General features: G+C 32.6%; 1 long non-coding RNA gene across 1 annotated transcript in view; it reads left to right on the top strand.

Annotated features, from left to right (window-relative positions):
• Nucleotides 1-20,041, top strand: part of LOC127553300 (uncharacterized) — a 74,394-nt gene that overhangs the window by 29,422 nt on the left and 24,931 nt on the right. The window lies entirely within an intron of this gene.

The raw sequence follows: 20,041 nt of genomic DNA, 5'->3' as shown, positions 1-20,041 counted from the left end.
TTTCTTTTCTTTTTTTTTAATAATTATAACTTTTTACTGACAGAACCCTTGCCAGAGTAATTTTTTACAGCATTATCCCTTGCACTCACTTCTGTTTTGATTTTTCCCCTCCCTCTCTCCACCCTCTCCTCCAGATGGCAAGCAGTCCTATACATGTTAAATATGTCACAGTATATCCTAGATACAATATATGTGTGCAGAACCGAACAGTATAAAGATAGTTTTCAACACTGAACTTTGTAAAACCTTTTCTTCTAGTTTTTTTCTCCCCTTCCCTCTGCCCCTTCCCTAAATAGCTAGCAATGTGGAATAGGTTAAACATATGAAATCTTCAAAACATATTTCCATATTTGTCATGCTGTACAAGAAAATTAGACTAAAAGAAAAAAAACACAAGAAAGAAAAAAAAAAGCAAACAATTACCAAAAAATGAAAATACTACACTTTGATCCATGTTCAGTCTCCATACTTCTCATACAGTTCTGGATGAACTGGATGGACTCTCTTTCTGATTCTTTCCATCACAAATCTACTGGAATTGCTTCGAATCATCTCATTGTTGAAAAGAACCAAGTGCATCACAGTTGATCATCACATAATCTTGTTGTTTAAGGGTACAATGTTCTCTTGGTTCTATTTGGTTCACTAAGCATAAGTCCATGTAAATCTTTTCAAGCTTTTCTGAAATCAACCAGCTCATTATTTTTTATTGAACAATAATATTCCATTACTTTTATATACCATTACTTATTCAGCAATTCCCCAAATGAGCATCCACTAAATTTTCAGTTCATTGACACTACAAAAAAGGCTGCCACACACATTTTTGCACATGTAGGTCCTTTTTCCTCTTTTGTGGTCTCTTTGGGATACACATCCAATAGATACATTTCTGGATCAATGATTGGTGTATAGAGGATGGTAGGAGGGACTAGGGGATGGAGTAAGACAAGCGAGGGACACAATCTGGGCAGTAGACGAGGGAGAAAGCAGTTGTGGAAAATCTCCTTCCATCCTGTTCAATCCTGAGTAGTGGGGACCAATAATAAAGATTAAGGACTTTTGCTTATCCTGACTCCAGCTGATTCTGGGGTGTCCTGGGTGCTTGCGTGGTTGTTATAAAACTCAAGTATAAATTCTATTGCTATGACCACATATTGACTTAGAAAGCCACAAATCAACATTTTTTGTATTGTGTTTTCATTTATCTTGTTAAATATTTACAAATTATATCTCTATCTGGTTCCTACTGTTCCCACTGGATTGAGTGCTGCACTTTTATTGATTTTTAAACTCCTGAACCCCATGGATTACAAACCCTTGCATAGTCATACACTTCATTCCTGAAATTAGGGGAAAAAAGAGTAAATAAAAAAGCTAACATTTCAGACTCATTTCTCCAAGTCTTATAACCTAGAGGACAGAAAGGAATATTAAGGTTCTTCAGGTATTCCCTCAATACTGTAAAGTGTGAGTAAAGAAGACATTCAATTAAGAATGCAACAGCAATAGCAATAAGCCTCACAGGTGTTGAGTCAGACATTTTAAATATGATCATTCCACTATGCAATAAATGGGGAAAATAAAATAAAGTAAAAACTTGTTTCTGAATTAGCAGTAAATGGAAAAAAGATACCCCTTCATTTCCTCTTCATTCCCACTCCCCACCACATAATTGACATGAGCCTCTTTGCCGTTCCTACACCATTTACATTATATATGTGTATATATATACATATATATACACATATATATGTATGTATATGTTTGTTTTTATATATTTACCTGCTGTTTTTCTCATCAGACTCTGAAATCTTTGAGAACAAGCATCTTTTTTTTTTTTTTTTTACCTTCTAGTCTTTCTTTGCATCCCCACCATTTAGCACAGTTCCTAGAACATAACAAGTACTTAAAAATGCTTGTTGACTGAATTACCCAGAGACGCTGACCTATAAAGGGAATTTAATTCCCTGGTAGTTTCCTTTACTAATACAATCACTGGTCCAGATCCTATCACTACGTTCATTCAAAAGATATGAGCTTCAATCTTTTGTTGAATTTCATGCTCAGTTAGCACATAGGAAAATAGTAACTATAAATCACATCCAATTAAATTGTGTATAGAATGAAGACAAGTCACAAATGTGGTATCTGAATACAAGAAGTGCTATCCCCAGATTTTCAAGGGCACTGGGGTAAACACATCTCTGAACCCTAAACCTTCTAGTAAATATGAGTTTATTTTCCCTGCTATTTTCTAATAAAGGTGTTGGAGGTAGACCATTACTCCTGTCTCAGGTAGGCCCACCTGATTGAGCATCATACCTTAAGCTTTCAGAGATTAAATGATAACCTTTCATTTTCAGCAAAAAGCAAGATTCCCCCCACCCCCTTTTTCTAGGTCAGCATCCAAATCTTTGTCAGAGTAGTATCTAGGGATAACAGAGCATTTTATTCACATAGGGCTGTGATCAGCATGCTAAGACTTTATTGAAAGAGTTAATATTTGGGGACTGACACTTATGGGTGATATTGTGTGTTGTTAGACCTTTTTAAGAATATATAGCACTACATTTAAGACTACTTATTAGGGTGATATAAAAATAGGCTGCAATTCTATCCCCTTACTCCCTGATTTAGTATTATAAATTTGAATGTATCTAGTAATATATGCGTGTCTTTGTGTGTTTGTGTGTATTTATTCTTTCACAGAGATCTGGGACTTGGCCTATCATGATTATATTTAACCAAATCTATATCTGGGTTTAAATGGTATGGGAAAATGATGAAAACTACAAATCACATCATAATTGACTAAGTACCATATGTATTGATGCTATGTGCCAGCAGAGGGCAAACTAAAACTCCAACAGCCAGATTCCTTCATTTCTTTTTATTTTGGTAATATTGCTAGGTAGAATTACTGATTCCATTTCTTTTAAGTATCTTTATACATTTCCATTTCACCTAGCTGAAAAATACATAGATCTAGCATGATATTCAGTACCTAATACCATTTTAGAAATGTTTTTGATTTGCATTGTAAGTTGATTACTATAATTGGCTTTTCAATAGATGTTCAGCCTAATTATTTTCTTTTATTCTTAAAGAGAAGAAATGAGTTTTGGCTTCATAATAGATTTTTGTCTCCAAGAGAGTGGATATCCTAAGCTCTTTGGAAGTATTTATTGGCAATGTCCTTGTTTCCAAGCTTCTTACTCAGAACTAGACCATGGAACCTTCCAAAAAAGGCAACTTACCCTTATCCCTTAGTAGCTATACAAAAGAGAGAATTAAACTTTTTATAACTTAGTAACTTTGATGTTTGTATTGAATGAATTGTAGTTTAGTTCTCCATTATATATCATTTAGAAGTAATGTAATAGTAAATCAACTCAATGTATTCAACTTAACAAAATCCTAATATGCTGAAAGAGTCCATGCATTATTATAGATAGTTGAACTTTACAATATATGGAATATATGTGTCTCAGTATATAAATGACATGAAGGAAAATAGATAAAAATACTGAAATTACCAAATTATTGTTAAGGCATCAATGTTAAGATGTTTTTGACATTCAATTTGACTCTCTCAGATCTATAAACTGTAGTCTTCCTCTCAGAGAAAAGTCAGTTGTAGAATCTATATCCATAAGATTTATCTTTTACTTAAAAAAAGTTTTTTTTAAACTATGGTTACTTTATTTTTTAATTTTATTTTTACTTATTGAATAAAATAAGTATTTCCATAACATGGTACAATAAAACTAAAAACTTCATAATACATCTGATTTTACCCATATTTTATCAGTTCCCTTTGCTTGGAACATTGTCTAGAATTAAGAAACTATTAAAGCAGATTAGACTTAAAAGAGTGCAGTGAGTCCCTTTTTTTTTTTTTAATCAAAGAGAATTGTGTATCTTATCAGCATAGCTCTGTACTCTCCTCTCCTCAGCAGTTCTTGACCTGAGATTTGTGAACATGTCTCTGTGTGTGTGTGAGTGTGTGTGTGTGTGTGTGTGTGTGTGTGTGTGTCCAGTAGCATTAAATTCCTTTGTGATGCTATGTGTTTTATACATTTGAAATGTGTGATTATAAGAAGGGGGTCCCATAGATTTAACCAGACTGCCAAAGGATCCATAACACAACGAAAAAGGTTAAAAATCACTGCTCTACAGGTTATCATGGGAAATCTAAAGATCATCAGCCTTCTACTCTCCCGCTGAAATAAATAGAAAGTTACAGTCATTATAGCTTGTAGGTGGGAAAAATGAGGGGTTGTTCAGGCTCTATTATGGAAAGGAAGGGTGATAGATTTTATTGTTAGACTCCCTGCCATGGAGTAAAAAGGACAATGAGACAATGGGTCTCCTTTCTTTCACCCTTCCTCTCATATTGCAGAAAATATACCGTGGGTCTTAACACAGGAAATGGAAAATTGAAAATGTAAATAATTAGAATTCAATACAGCATGTCAGTTATCTTGCTCCATATTTTTCTGCATTCTCCATTGTTGCCCATGTACCATTTTCACACTCTTCAAATATGTTTTAAGCTTCCCCCACTCTTATTCAATTTGCGCATTCCTTGCACAGTTAGTAGCAATGGGAATCTGGTTTAGCATCAATGGTTTTCAGTTATTCTATTTAAGCACAACTATGTTTCCATTTTCAATACAAGCTTTACTTTTGTTTTCAATTTGAGTTGTTTTATGCCAACAAATTTTAAAGTTTTCTTAGTCTCCAGTTTCCTTCTCACGGAATCCCCAAATCAAAACATCATAAATCCACAGATACTTGAAATGCAATAAAAACAAAATTACACATTTAAGCCCCTCTCCCCGCCAAAGCCCAACAATCCTGTTACATAGTTTTGTGAAAATTGTTATGTACTTAACTAACTCCAGAAGAATATATAAAGCAAGAGTTTTCTGAAGTCATGATAAATAAAGACAATGTTCAATCAAAATAACATGCCCATATTTAGCAATAGCAGCCGATTTTTCTTCTTTTTTATTGGAAAAATATATGCATGGGTAATTTTCAACACTGACCCTTGCAAAAACTTCTGTTCCAACTTTTCCTCTCCTTCCCCCCACTGCCTCTCCTAGATGGCAGATATTAGCCCCATACATGTTAAACATTTTAAAGTATATGTTAAATACAACATATGTGTGTATATATATATATATATATAGATATATATATATATATAGATAGATAGATAGTTAGTTAGTTAGTTAGTTATCTTGTTGCACAAAAAAAATTGAATTTAGAAAAAAAGTAAAAATAACCTGGGAAAAATATCAAAAATGCAAAGCAAACAATAACAGAAATAGTGCAAATGCTATGTTGTGGTCCATAGTCATTTTCCAGTATTCTTTCCTGGGTGTAACTGGTTCTGTTCATTACTGATCAATTGGAACTGATTTGGATCCTCTCATTGTTGAAGAGGGCCACGTCCATCAGATTGATTATCATATAGTATTATTGTTGCCATGTATAATGATCCCCTGATTCTGCTCATTTCACTTAGCATCAGTTCATGTGAGTCTCTCCAGGCCTCTCTTTGTATTCATCCTAGCAGCCAATTTTTTATGCACAGTTTTGAAATATAAAAGCCCATGTGTTATTGGACTTGCAATCACAAAATCTGGATGTGAAGCTTGCCCTGAGTTCTACATACTTATGTGACTTTGAGTAAATCATTTAATTGCAAAGAACCTCGGGTTCCTTGTGTATGAAATGGTAATTATGAATACCTTAATTATGTTGTCTGTATCTCAAAGTTGTTCTGAGGAAAATGATATATGGACATAATTTATTACTGCTATTTAGCACTTTCCCAATTCATTACTCTTATGCTTCTTTAACTTTGTGATGGGAGTCATGTCCTTCAGATTTCAATGTCTTTATTTTATTTGCTACTGTCTATTCCTATATCACCTCTCTCTTAAGGATCATGCCTTAAACTCATTGGCCACCACTAGGTCCTGGGCCAAGCCCTGTTTGATCATTGTTTGAGTCTGGATTGACTCAGATTGAATAAAAGTAGCAGTCATTTTTACTTTGGCCCAAACCCTGGGAATCTTCTTCTCTTAGATTTATTTAGATTTTTTTTTTTTTGGTCTAGTTGAAAAGCGATTTTTTTTTGCCTCAATTTTTACTTAGGCTTAATAACTGAATCTGTGTAGCTTCAGCCGAACTCTGTTGAAGCCTGCTTAAAAAGGCCAAGGTCTCCCATTTTATCTAGGCCATCTCCAGTTGTCTTGATCTATATCTTGCCACTGGACCCAGATGGCTCTAGAGGGAAAATGGAGGCAGGTGACCTAGCCCAGCCCTTCCTCATTTAAATCCAATTCACTTTTAGTTGTATTACCTCTCTGATTCATGGTCATCTTTGAAAATCAAAGACAAACAACAAAAAATTCAACTAAGCTTATACTAAACTAAACTTATAAAAAACAAACAAAAAATCCTCTCCATTCTCTATTTCAGTGGAGTTCATCATAATAGAGAGCTTTTTTGTCAGTTACTAATTTTTTTTTCCAGATGGACAAATTATTTACAGTTTGCTGCATTATATTACTATTGTCTGGCTCTCATATATTGTTGGATGCTTCACCTCAAAATGGACCATGCTATAAAGTATTCAAAAGCATTAATTGACAATTTCAAGAATCCATTTTAAGCTGTCCAGGTCTCATCTCCATGGGGTGCCAGTGAAAAGAGCACAGGAACTCCATCCCCCATGTTTCCCAGCCCTGTTCCTGTCAGCTCAATAGGATCTCAGGGGAGTCTCCCAAGCACTAGCACCATCTTCCCCATCATCCATAATTAGCAATCCACATCAAATCCATCAGGCAGCAGCCAACCATATCAGCATCACTAACATTCTGCACAGCTATGACTACTGGGAGATGGCTAACAACCTTGCCAAAGAGAACAAAGAGTTCTCTAATGATCTGGATTTGCTGCTGGGGCTCCTCATCCTGTATTGCAGTATGGATCACCTAGGTCAGTACTCCCAGCAAGGACTACATTGGCTTTAAATTATGTTCACTGATCTTGGTGATACTGTGCCATTTAGCCAGACTGTGTAATAATCTCTCATGGACTGTTTAATTATTCTGGACACTGCGCTGCCAAAAATCCTACTCACAACATTTATCCAAATGAAGATGTATATTTCTTTAGGAAAAAAAAAAAAAAGAGAAAAAAAGATTGTGTAATTAAGTCCACTGCAGGCTATCTTCATATTATTTTCCCTTTGTAATTTAGATTTGCTTTGGATTTTTCAATAAGTTTTCTGATTGCACAGAGAGAATTAATTCTGAAAAAAAAATAACCTCCCCCCAAAATCCAAACTGAAACAACACTACTACATAGAATCCCAGAGATGAAAGGGCAATCAGAGACCATATACTTTAAATTAATCTTTCTAATTATTTTCTCCACAATATACCTAATAAGTGAACACCCAGTTAGCCACAATATGAATGAGTCCATTCAAGTTATGAATAACACAAATTCCTCAGAAAGTTTTGTTATAACAAGCCTAAATTTGCATCTCTAAAGTTTGCAGGGATTGCTGCTAATTCTCATTTTACCTTTCTTCCCCCCCACCCCAATCTGAACAAGAACATTTTTAATTCTTCTTATACATGATAATCTTTGGAAAACATAAAGAAAATTCTTATATGCCTCCCCACCTACCCAAAAGTCCTCTCTTTGTCAGACTAAGCAGGCTGAGTTTCTTTTTTGTGATCTTGGTCAAGTCATTGAAATTTACAGGACCTTAGATCACTAATAAAATGGATTAGATTACCTCTAAGGTCCCTCTCATCATAAATGTATAATATTACTATAGCCATATGATGTTAGCCTAATTCTCAAATAACATATAATTGATGTCCTTCACCATCTTTGTCCTTCTCTTTTATACAATCTCAAGCTTATCAATCCAGAGATGAAGCAATAAAAATTGATCTCCGTATTCCAAATGTGAATTGACAAAGCTGCAAAATCCAGGAAGACTATCAAATAGTACCATGTTTCTCTTACATAAAGGTAAACAATACATTAGTATTTTTGGTGACATATTACTATATTATTGACTCATATTAATCTGAAAGAGTATTAAAATCTCTAGATTTTTTTACCCAATGAATTTCTTATTGTGTCTTCTCTATTTTGTATTATGTAGTTGATCTTTTCATCCAAAGTTAAGGCATTAGATTTGTCCTTATAAAATTTTATTTTGGTTCATTATTCAGGATTTTTGATCTGTTTTTAGATTCTGGCTATCTCATCTGTGTGGTAAGCATTCCAACTCTGGAAAATTTGCAATTTCTATATTCAAGCCAGCTATTTCTTTAGACAAGTAGAAAAATGTTAAATAGTCCTAAGATTAATTACTAGGTAACTTAACTAGAAACCTTCCTCTAAGTTGACAAGAAGCTATTCATAAGTATTGTTGGTATTTTCTCATTAAATTCTAAACCCACTATTATATATGGTTCACATATCTCTACCTTGTCCACTGACATAACAAGTGACTTTGAAAAAATGCCCCCCACAAAAAAATCAATATAAATCATATTTGGAACATTATTTTGATCTATCAATGCCATTTCTTTTCTGAAATGAAAATAAATATAATTCAATATTGTTCTTGATTAATCTGTACTGACTTTGTGTATTCAATATTTACTTTTCTCAATGTTTATTAATCACCTTTTTAATAATATGTTCTATGATTTTTTCAAAAATTAAACTCAAGTTTACTAGTCTCATTTGAAAATCAAAACATCATTTCTGTGGGATCTATCCTATTATCCATAATGTATCAAAGATGTCTTGACTCCCTTCAACAACCACATCTGCCTGTTTTTTTTTTTTTTTCCAGTGCCCTGGGCTTTCATTCATCTCAGTCTGATGATTTGAACTTATCAAGGCTAACTAGGTGCTTTTTTATTACTTGGAAGATGGTAGACTCTGTCAATCTGCAACTAGGAATGCATGGCAACAGATTGGATCATTTTCACAAGCTTGGAATGTCTCAAGGCTACCCTTAGGGTAGAAGTTTTTATACTTCACAGTAACTAGATGGCAAAGGATGGGCTCAATTAAGGTTTTACTTTAAGGGTAGTTCCCAAGAGGTAGAAGAATACTACTATAATTCTCTCCTTGGTGTTTTATTACTATTTCAAAATGAAATCCTGTCTAGTTGACCGTGTAGAAGATTTCTACAAAAAGCAAAAATAAAAAATGAAAGCAAAACCAAGATGAATAAACTGGTGATAGCTGCACAAACTTATTCTATTTCTTTTGGGAAAATCTTATGCTAAGAGATTCTAATTTGGGGGGAGGGAGAAAGAAATTTAAGTAGGAATACAAAATTTAAAAACAGAATTGTTATATGAGTTTTCTATGGGGTGGGTGAATTGTTATTGTTGTTGTTAAAATGTTCAAGGTGTTCAAGACCTTTTGTCTACCATGAGGAAACTATAAAGGTAAAAAACAATATCAATTTGTTACAATAATTATATTAACACATATATTCTTTGGTACTTACACTCTTAGCACCTTGCTATTTTCTTGATATAAAAATATATAATTTGATGATATAAAGACATTGACCTCTTTCATTTCAACCTAATTTTCTGTATTCTTCCTTAACTCTAACTTTGAACTGAAATTGAGTAACGATTTACTTGACTCAATTTTAATGATCAGATCAAGTTTTTCATTGAATTTATTCATATATTCTTCCTTTATACCAGATGCTGGCACATGTGCCATATTTAATAATAGTTTATTGACTTTATTATTTTAGAGAACATTGAAAAATGATATGACCCAAGTGTTTTATAAAAATGATATTCCTTGTACCTTTGAATCACAATGAACCCAATATCATAAATTCTTGCAATTATATTTTGAGAGAGGAAGTCTGATTGATCCATCCCATTTCCTGTAATTTCTTTGATTTTTGTTTTCATTCACAGTAGTGATAGCAATATGCACTTGATTCAGTTTTTGTCACAGCATGTCAATGCTATATTCAGATAATTAATAGTACAAACAGAAAATTGTAACTTCACCAGAAAATGGGAATGAGGGAATTATTCCTTCTTTTCTCATTTGGTCCTGGTATAATAGATATTAGAGAGAAAAAAACCTCACTTTTGTGACTTCATCCAAAGTTATATGAAGAGATATTTTTAAAAAAATGTAAAATTAGAGTTCAGAATCAGAGATTCTAATGACTCTCTGGAAGAAAAAAAAATTAAATGCTATTGAATATTGGATTTACTATCCTAAAAGATAAGGCTTTAGAAGAATTGTATATATAGTGGAAAACTTGGAGCAGTGATCTTTGTTGACATCTTCAAGGAGTTGGATACTCATATTACAGGATAAGAGAGTTCTACAACAATTCAATTTTGAGGTAAAGTGTTACTTGTTGGATGATTCTCCTTGATATCTCTGGCTGATAGTGTTCAGCATTTCTTCATGGAGAGGCTAGAATGGATTCAAGAAGTTGAGAAATAAAAAATGAATATGTGAGACAGCATCTTCTGGAACCTAGAGGTCCTATTTTTTCTCACAGACATTTAAATAAAACTCTTAATTCTTTGAATCTTGTGAACTGGTTGCAAAGGGAGTTACTGATGGTAAACTGGATCAATTAATCATTAATCAATGAATAAATAATGGTACCTAATAAAATGTTCCCTGATGACCTCAATAATGGGAACAAAGCTAGACATGTGAGAAGTCATTAGAAAATACTTGAGAAGTTTATGTCAGTAAAGAACCTAGGTAACACAAAAGTTATAAAGCAACACCACTAAATATATCCTTTCTCTTCTCTTCCTCATTCCCTCACACTTCCTATGATTCATTTTTCCAGTTTAGAAACAGAACTAGGATGCATGGACTTGAAAGATCCTTCATGATTTTTCCCCCATATGCTATGGATTGCCATGGAGAAAAAACAAAACAAAACAAAACAAAACAAAACTGCAAATAACAAAAACACAAAACACATTTATTAATCAATGCTCTTGTAATAAGCTTCTTTACATTCACTTGAATTGAATACAGTTTTATTAGAAGACTGTCCTTTTTAAAAACAAACAAACAAACTAAAAACACCTTTTCAGAGGTCTAAGGGAAGAGCTAAATAATGTAATATGAAGGATCTAGAGTAGACTATGTAAGATAAATGTAGATGAGGAACAAAGAGCATCCCTCTTGCATGCTATTAAGGAAGACTTGTTAGATTACACTTGACTCTTTTACTCCACATTCTGATCACATTACCATGAGCCCTTCTGTCCTAGATGAATTGAAGGATCTCAAATGAAAACTGCTGAAGTAATGTTTCTTCATATCACTTGTTCTAGAAAAGGTAAAGACCCCATAGTTTCTTTTGTTCTCTTTCCTTCATAGTTTCTTGTTAGCTTTTTATAATTTGGCTTTAATTTATCCTTCCACATTTATTTTATATTATTTTTAATTCACAGTCCATAACTAAGTCTGCTCACTTCACTGTATTTTCCCAGTTTCAGAAAACTATCCTGCTTATCATTTCTTATAGTACAATAGTAACTCCATCACAAACATATACCACAACATATTTAAACATTCCCAAGTTGATGGCCAAAAACCTCAATTTCCAGTTCTTTTCCAACACAAAGAGAACTTAAATAAATATTTTTGTACATATAAGTCCTTTTCTTTTTTCCCTTTGTTTTCTTTGGTTTATATATATAGTCATAGTTGGATCAAAATGTATATAGCCTTTTGGGAGTAATTCCAATTTGTTTTCCAGAATGGTTGAACTAGGTCACAACTTCACTAATGGTTCATTAGTATATCTATCTACTCTCTCTCTTTTTAAATTTTTCATAGTATTTTATTTTTCCAAATACATATAAAGATAGTTTTCAATATTGATTTTTAAGACTTTGTGTTCCAATTTTTTTCTTTCTTCCTTCCTTACAATGGGGGGAATCATCTTAAGACAGCAAGTTGAACTGATATATGTTAAATATGTATAATTCTTTTGTTTGTCATATTCTGCAAGAAAAAATCAGACCAAAAAGGAAAAAAAATGGAAAGAGAAAAAGCAAGGAAATAACAAACAAAAAAGCTGAAAATACTATATTTTGATTCATATTCAATATCTGTAGTTCTTTCTCTGGATTCATCCCGTCTATTTGAATTGCCTTGCAAAACTGCATTGATGAGAAAAGCCAAGTCCATCATAGTTGATTATCACATAATATTATGTGTTATTTCTCTTGGTTTTGCTAGATTCACTCAATATCGGTTCGTGTTAAGTCTTTCTAGGCTTTTCTGATATCAGCCTGCTCATCAAATCTTATAGGAAAATATTATTCCATTACATTCATATACCATAACTTATTCAGTCATTCTCCAATTGATGGACAACCACTCAGTTTTCAGTTCCTTGCCACCATAAAAAAGAGCTGTTACAAACATTTTTGTACATGTAGATCCTTTTCCCATTTTTATTATTTCTTTGGGATACAGAACTTGTAGTGAGACTGCTGGATCAAAGAATATGCATAATTTGATACCCCTTTGGGCATAGTTCAAAATTGTTCTCCAGAATGGTTGGGTCATTTAATAACTCCTCCAAAGGTGCTCTCCAGAATGGTAGGATCAACTCATAATTCCACCATCAATGTACTAGTGTCCCATATTCCCCCATTTCCTTCAACATTCATCATTACCTTTTCCTATCATCTTAGTCAATTTGAGAGATGTGAAGTGGCATCTCAGAATTATCTTACTTTGCAATGCTCTAATCAATAGTGATTGAAAGCATTTTTTCACTTGACTACAATTGGCTTTTAATTTCTTCTTCTGAAAATTATCTGTTCGTACCCTTTGACCATTTATCAATTGAGGAATGACTTGTATTCTTAAAAATTTGAGTCAGTTCTCTATATATTTTAGAAATGAGATCTTATTAGAATCATTGGCTGTAAAATTCCCACCCATCTCCAGTTTTCAGGTTTCCTTCTAATCTTGACTGCATTCGTTTTGTTTGTGCAAACCCTTTTTAATTTAATATAATAGAAATTCTCCATTTTGTATTTCATAATGTTATTTAGTATTTTTGGGCCATAAATTTCACTCCTCCACAATTCTGACAGGTAAACTATTTCTAGCTTTCCTAATGTGCTTATAGTATCACCTTTTATATCTAAATTAAGACTTATCTTGGTATAAGGTGTTAAATATTGGTCAGTACCTGATTTCTGCCATATTATTTTTCAGTTTCCTGGAAATTTTTTGTCAAATAGTGAGTTCTAATCCAAGAGCTGGGACTCTTTGGGGTTATCAGACACTAGATTACTATGGTCATTGACTTCTGTGTTTTAATGAATCTAACCTATTCCATTGATCCACTACTCCATTTCTTAGCCAGTACCCCATCTATTTCTTAAATCCACATTAGGTTTTGCTATTTCTAAGAGGTGTGAGGTATTACTTCAGAGTCATTTTAATTTGCATTTCTCTAATTAATAATGATTTAGAGCACTTTTTAAATATGACGGGCGATAACTCTGATTTCTTTTGAAAACTTCCTCTTTATATGTTTTGATCATTTATCTTTTTTTCATTATAGCTTTTTATTGACAAAACATAATGATGGGTAATTTTTCAACATTGACCCTTGCAAAAATTTCTGTTCCAACTTTTCCCCTCCTTCCCTTCACTCCCTCTCCTAGATTTCAGGTAGTTCCACATATGTTACATATATTAAAGTACATGTTAAATACAATATAGATCATTTATCTTTTAAGGAAAAGGCTTCTCTTAATATAAATTTGATACAGTTCTATATATATGTACATATAGACTGAAAAGTCTATTAAAGAACTTACTGCATTGAAAAAAATATCCCTTCATTGTCTATAGTACCTTCATATAAACTATATTTCCCCTGATAGTCTCTTTTAATTAGGGGTATTTTTGTTTTTACTTTGTGTGTGATCATGATTGCTATTTTGTTTGGTCCTTTCACTTGTCTGGCTCTTCACACCTATACTTGGGGTCTTCTTACCAAAGATTGAAAGTTAATTGGTTTTCCATTTCTTTTTTTAGTTCTTTTTATAGATGAAAAGACTGAGACAAACAGGGTTAATTGACTTGACCAAGGTCACACAGATAAGTGTCTGAAGCTCTATTTGAACTCAGGTCTTTCTGATCCCCGACCTTATAGTTTATTCTCTGGATCACTTAGCTACCCTCATGAGGGCTTCCTTCAACTTGTTAAATTCAGCTGAAGCATATTAGATTTTTCTCCAGGCTTTTATTTTATCTCTGTGTGTCTGGTGTGTGTGTGTGTGTGTGTGTGTGTGTGTGTGTGTGTGTGTGTATGTGTGTGCACGCGTGTGTATTTGTTTATGTTTAAAGTATACTCAGTGTTTGTTGGGTAAATTATTAATGACTGTAATCCCAGTTTTTTTGCCTTTGGAATACCATATTCTGAGTTATCTTCTCCTTTAATGTAAAAGTTACTAAATCTTGTGTAATCCTGCCTGTGGCTCCACAATATTTGAATTGTTTCTTTGTGGCAGATTATATTATTTTCTCCTTGATCTAGCAACTTTGAAATTTAGTTATAATATTTCTAAATGTTTTAATTTTGGTATCTTTTTTAGGAGGAGCTGTGTAGATTCTTTCAATTTTTATTTTACCCCCGGACACAAGATATTAGTGTAGCTTTTCTTTACAATTTCTTGAAGTATAATCTTGGATCTTGCTTTGATCATGATGTTCATGTATTCCTATAACTTTACAATTATCTCTCTTCAACCTATTTTCCAGAACATTTGTCTTTCAGACCAGGTTTTTCACTTTTTCTATTTTTTTCATAATTTTAATTTTGTTTTGTTGCTTTTTGGTGTATCATGGAATTATTAGCTTGTACTTGTCCAATTAAGGAATTATTTTCTTCAGCAAGCTTTTATACCCCCTTTTCCCATTTGGCCTATTCTTCTTCCTCCGCCCTTTAATTCCCTCTGAATGAGGGAATCTTTGTCGAATCTTTGAGTCATTTTAAACAATTAGCCAACTGTGGAATTTAAATTAATATTTTCTTCAGTATTTTTTCTAACTCTTTCACCAAGTTGTTAAATGCTCTTTTCATATTTTTTGTATCACTCTCATTTTTCCCCCATTTTCCTCCCCTTTAACTTTATTTAACTCTTCCAGGAATTCTTGTTCATGTGTCAAGTTTTCATTTTATTTATTTGAGGCTTTGTTTGTACCTTTTTCACAGTCTTGCCTTCTTCTAAGTTTGTATTTTGAATTTCTCTGCCATCATAGTAACACTTTATCATCGAGTTGTTTTTTTGTTTGTTTGTTTAATTGATCATTTTTTTTCTAGCCTATTTCTTGACTTTGAATCTTATATAAAAATTGGGCTCTATTTACTTTGGAGTAGCAAGGAACTGTCCCAAGATTCAGTGTTTTTGTTTGTTTTATTATTATTATTATTTTATTTTGTTTTGCTGCTGTTTTCAGAACTAGTTCTGGGGATATGCAAATTGCAAGTATTTACTGATTTCTATGATCCTGCAAAGATGTATTCATTGATTCCATAGTCAGTGTTTTTGTATTTTTCCAGGAAGGACCTCTATACTCTTACACTTGTAAATACTAGTGTTTCTCAGCTCTGATATTGCAACCAGAGCCCCTACTCCCTTGTGACCAAATACAAGGGCTACTTTCTGTGCTATGAGCAATAGAGATACCAAATAGTGCTAAATCCCTTGTAATCTCTTTCTGACCAGTTGTTTAAATCCCTTACTGTCTCTTGGCTGAAAGCTTTGGATGCTACTGCTATTTCTGTCATTACTGCTTTCAAATCTTTTTGCTGCTATTGCCACTATGTGCAATCATGACATCTTCCTTCCCTCCTCCCATTCCTCCCCATCTACCGCCCAATGTCACAGACTCTTCTATTGACCTTTTAAATTGATTTTGGCTGGAAAGTTGTCTCACTTTGACCTTTGTCCAGAATTAGATTTTTGAATGTTATTCTAAAGTTGTCTGGGGGGACATGTTTGGAGAATTTAGCTAGATCTCTGCGTCTATTCTACCATCTTGGTTCCTTCTTATAGATCAATACTTTTCCCCCTATCTTTTTTGGTATACAAGAGAGTGTGTGAACTTCTTAGACACAATAACTGTTTATTTTTGTCTTCATATCTCTAGCACATATGCCTAGGACATAGTAGGCATTCAGAAGTATGTGGTAAATTTAACTAAATTTTAAATTCAGTCACTTTACTTTTATGTACCTCAGTTTCCTTATCCATAAAATGAGTAGGTTGAATCTCCAAGATTCTTTCTAAATGCAAGACTCTTTTATTTTAATCTCATATTGATAACATACTGTGTAGATAATTATATTTAAAAATAAGTATCTCAAAATACACATTAATTATATCAGTATTTCTTAAGTAGTTAAGGGCTTCATCTCTAGCTCATTACATACTTGAATATTCAAGGCAGATGTTTCATAGACAACAAAGATTAGGAATTACTATTATAAGTGCTAAAATAATAACTCATAATGAATTTCTTGTATAGCAGTAGAGGAACTTTTATCTAAAATATAGGTATATGTTCCTTCTTATTCTACCAGCAAATCTAGTCATCTTGTTCCTGAGTATTTTTCATAGCTCCTCTTCACTTTTATTCTCTCTGGTCTATTTCTCTAATTTGTTGTAAGACTATCATCCAGAACTTTTTCTAAATCATGATACTTCTTGTAGGAACTATCTTGAACATTTTATGCCCCATTTTGCAATACTGTATTATATGTATCAGTCAACAACACTACACACATAGAAATCATATATTCTGGATATTCAATGACAATCCCCATTTCAGGCAAATAAAACCAACTTTTAATGAGATGTCATAAAATAAACATTTTTTCCAAACCTTGAGTCATGATTTTTATTTCATAAAATATGATCATTATAACTAATCCCATGAATATAAATATAATTGGACTTCTATGATCACAACATTTATAATTATGGAATTTGTGGCTCTATGAATGTAATCAGCAGATTTTAATTTGGATATAATTGGGTATTTCACTAAATTTGTAGTTAGACAATATTAGATAAATTACAATTTTTACCAATTACATTAGTTCATAGAATTCTAGAGTAGGCCGTTACATTGATTCCAAATTTCTTCATGACTCTCATGTCTATAGCAGATCAATAATGTTATTCCTTAGTCTTCCTTTGATGAAGTTTCTTCTTTGATAAAGCAGGAATAAGAATACTTTCATTTTAACCTATAAAATATTATGAAAATATAAATGACTTCTATTAGTATGAGTCCACAATAGATAATTTGATATGCCATTTTAAATGAATTCCAGGCCTTGCATCACTACTCACTACTTAACACTTCAGAAGACTTGGAATTTTGTCATTTCCTTCATTGGTGCAGCTCACGATTAATCCATCCTTGAAAATTCCACTTAGAGGAATGAAGTTTGTGTTCTTCTAGAATAACGTTTGAGAATGAAGGATATCCTTCATATCACATCTACAGGTTTGGGGGAACAAAATCCTTCCTGGAAAAATACCAGAGCTTTGATATACATGCAAACATACAAACAAAAATCCAAATAAACAAGCACATATGTGAATGGTTAGATAAATAAAAAATACATAAATCATAAAATCAATAGAAGAATAAATGGATAAGTGACAGAAAAATAGCTGGCTAGTTACCTTCTCTTAAAGTGATGTTATAATCTGGGATAAAAAGGGGGTTATTGAGGTAGAATCATTTTCTTTTTCAATATTGTAGCAGAATGGCATTCTTTGCCAGCCAGAAATAACAGACCCTTGGCATCAACTTTTTCATGTTTCATAACAGTGTTTTATCCTAAGAGATTTCCTAGATCATTGAAATTCGCATGTAGGTAAGAGTTTGCATGGTATAGCTGAAATAGTGCTGAATTTGGAGTCAGTCAACTTAGGTTAGAGCCCACATGCTATATTATTTACTAAATATATGTCCTTATAGAAGGTACTAAATCACTCTTGGCTATTCTGTAAAATGAAAGCTATTAAACTTTATCAAAGATTCTTTTTTTTTCTATTATAGATCCATTTAGCACATTGGTGAAGTCCCCTTAGCTGGGATTTTGTAGAATAGTGGTTTTGAATGCATAAAATGATAATCATAGAATTACACAGAAAATTAACTACATTGAAATAAAATGATAGGACAGTTAGGTGGTATAGTTGGATAGGGAACCCTGGCTGGAATCTGGAAGATCTGAGTTCAAATTCTGCCTCAGACACTTATTTGCTGTGTGATCCTGAGAAAGTTACTTATTTTTAATTTGCTTAGCTCATCATCTGCAAAATAGGGACATTGAAAAAGGAAATGCTAAATTATTCTGATATCTTTGCTAAGAAAAGTTTATGGACAATATCCATGGGGTTATGTAGTTAGACACAAATAAATAATTAAACAACAATTATCAACATATATATGTGGGCCCAAATACATCTGTATATATGTATATATTAATACATGCGTATGCACACACATACACCACTCATAATTCCCAGATTCCAGTTTAAAAATATTTGAAATAGATGGTATTATTTAATCTTAGTCCTTTTCTATTTTAAAAGGCAGATTCTAAGTAAGATATGAGTAGATAAGCAATTGATGTGATTATGATAGGCCCCATTCTGAGTACAGACAAGGGGTCAAAATGTGTATCTATTACCTAAATTTGTTCAGTTAGTCTGTCAATAAACATTTATTAAGTGCCTATTGTGTGCCAGGCACTGTGATGAGCACAGAAGATTTAAAAAAATTCAGGCTCTATTCTCGAGAAGCTCATTCTTGAAGGATTTCACTAGTGTTCATGATAATGATTAAAAAATGTTTATTCCTTCAGATTCTGGACTGTTTCATCCTTATCTTCTTGTGCCCAGTTCTTAACAAAATGCCCTGTAGTAGGCACTTAAATAAATATTTGTTAAATCTAATTGGATATTCATTGAATAAAAGCATATATCATAATTTTCATTTTAATTTCTGTGGTGAAAGAAAAATAATGTGGGAAAAGAAACAAGTGCTTTTTTCAGCATACAGCTGTGTACACTTAGCTTGAAAGACATTTAGAGGAGGAGAAGTAAACTTCTGCTTTCTTATTCTGTCTACACCTTCTAATCAATGTTCTTTTAACTTTATTGCATTGCTTTATTCCAGATGTTAACATCCCATTTCTAACATTTCAAAACTTCTATTAAAACATCAATGTCACTTATGAGATAAAATTAATAGGTATATTTTTAAATGCTATAATAAATAATGAGTTAAATTTGAAGAAGCTAAATTTGAGGAAATGAATAGCTCTCTCATCATTGTTGTGACAGAGGGAAGAGATGCTAATATCCATCAGCATAAAAGAAGGCTGGAATTTCTGACAGGTACTATATAATTAAGAAATAGCATATTACAATTTCCATGAAGTAGTATAATACAAAAGAAACAAACAGTACTTTTACAAAAGAATAACCAAAGAACTAGAGGACAAGAAAAAAATTATACTGTAAACAGAAAATACAAGAGGAAACACAATTCCATAGTCAAGATTTAAAAATGAGTGAAGCCTCAAAGTAAAGAGGAACAGAAAATTTAAGGATATTGATAATGAGTACCATCTGTATAAAGCATTTTCCCTGATAGGTAAATGTAAAAAATGAAAACCCAAATGATCCTGATGAACATTATTTATCAAGAATCACCAATTAATTTTTAAGAAATTGAGAGAACAAAGTTAATCAAAGGATAATGCTGCCTAATTATAATGACCAATTCTAATCCACTGGAAGAAATGCACCATTCTCTTTTCATGAGGGAGTTGGGGACTTATGGTTATGGAATATTGGTTATTCTGTCCAAAATTATTTCTACATCAATTGAT

Source organism: Antechinus flavipes, chromosome 3 (assembly GCF_016432865.1).
Source record: "Antechinus flavipes isolate AdamAnt ecotype Samford, QLD, Australia chromosome 3, AdamAnt_v2, whole genome shotgun sequence".
NCBI lineage: Eukaryota > Metazoa > Chordata > Mammalia > Dasyuromorphia > Dasyuridae > Antechinus > Antechinus flavipes.
This window is presented reverse-complemented; position numbering and strand designations above follow the sequence as displayed.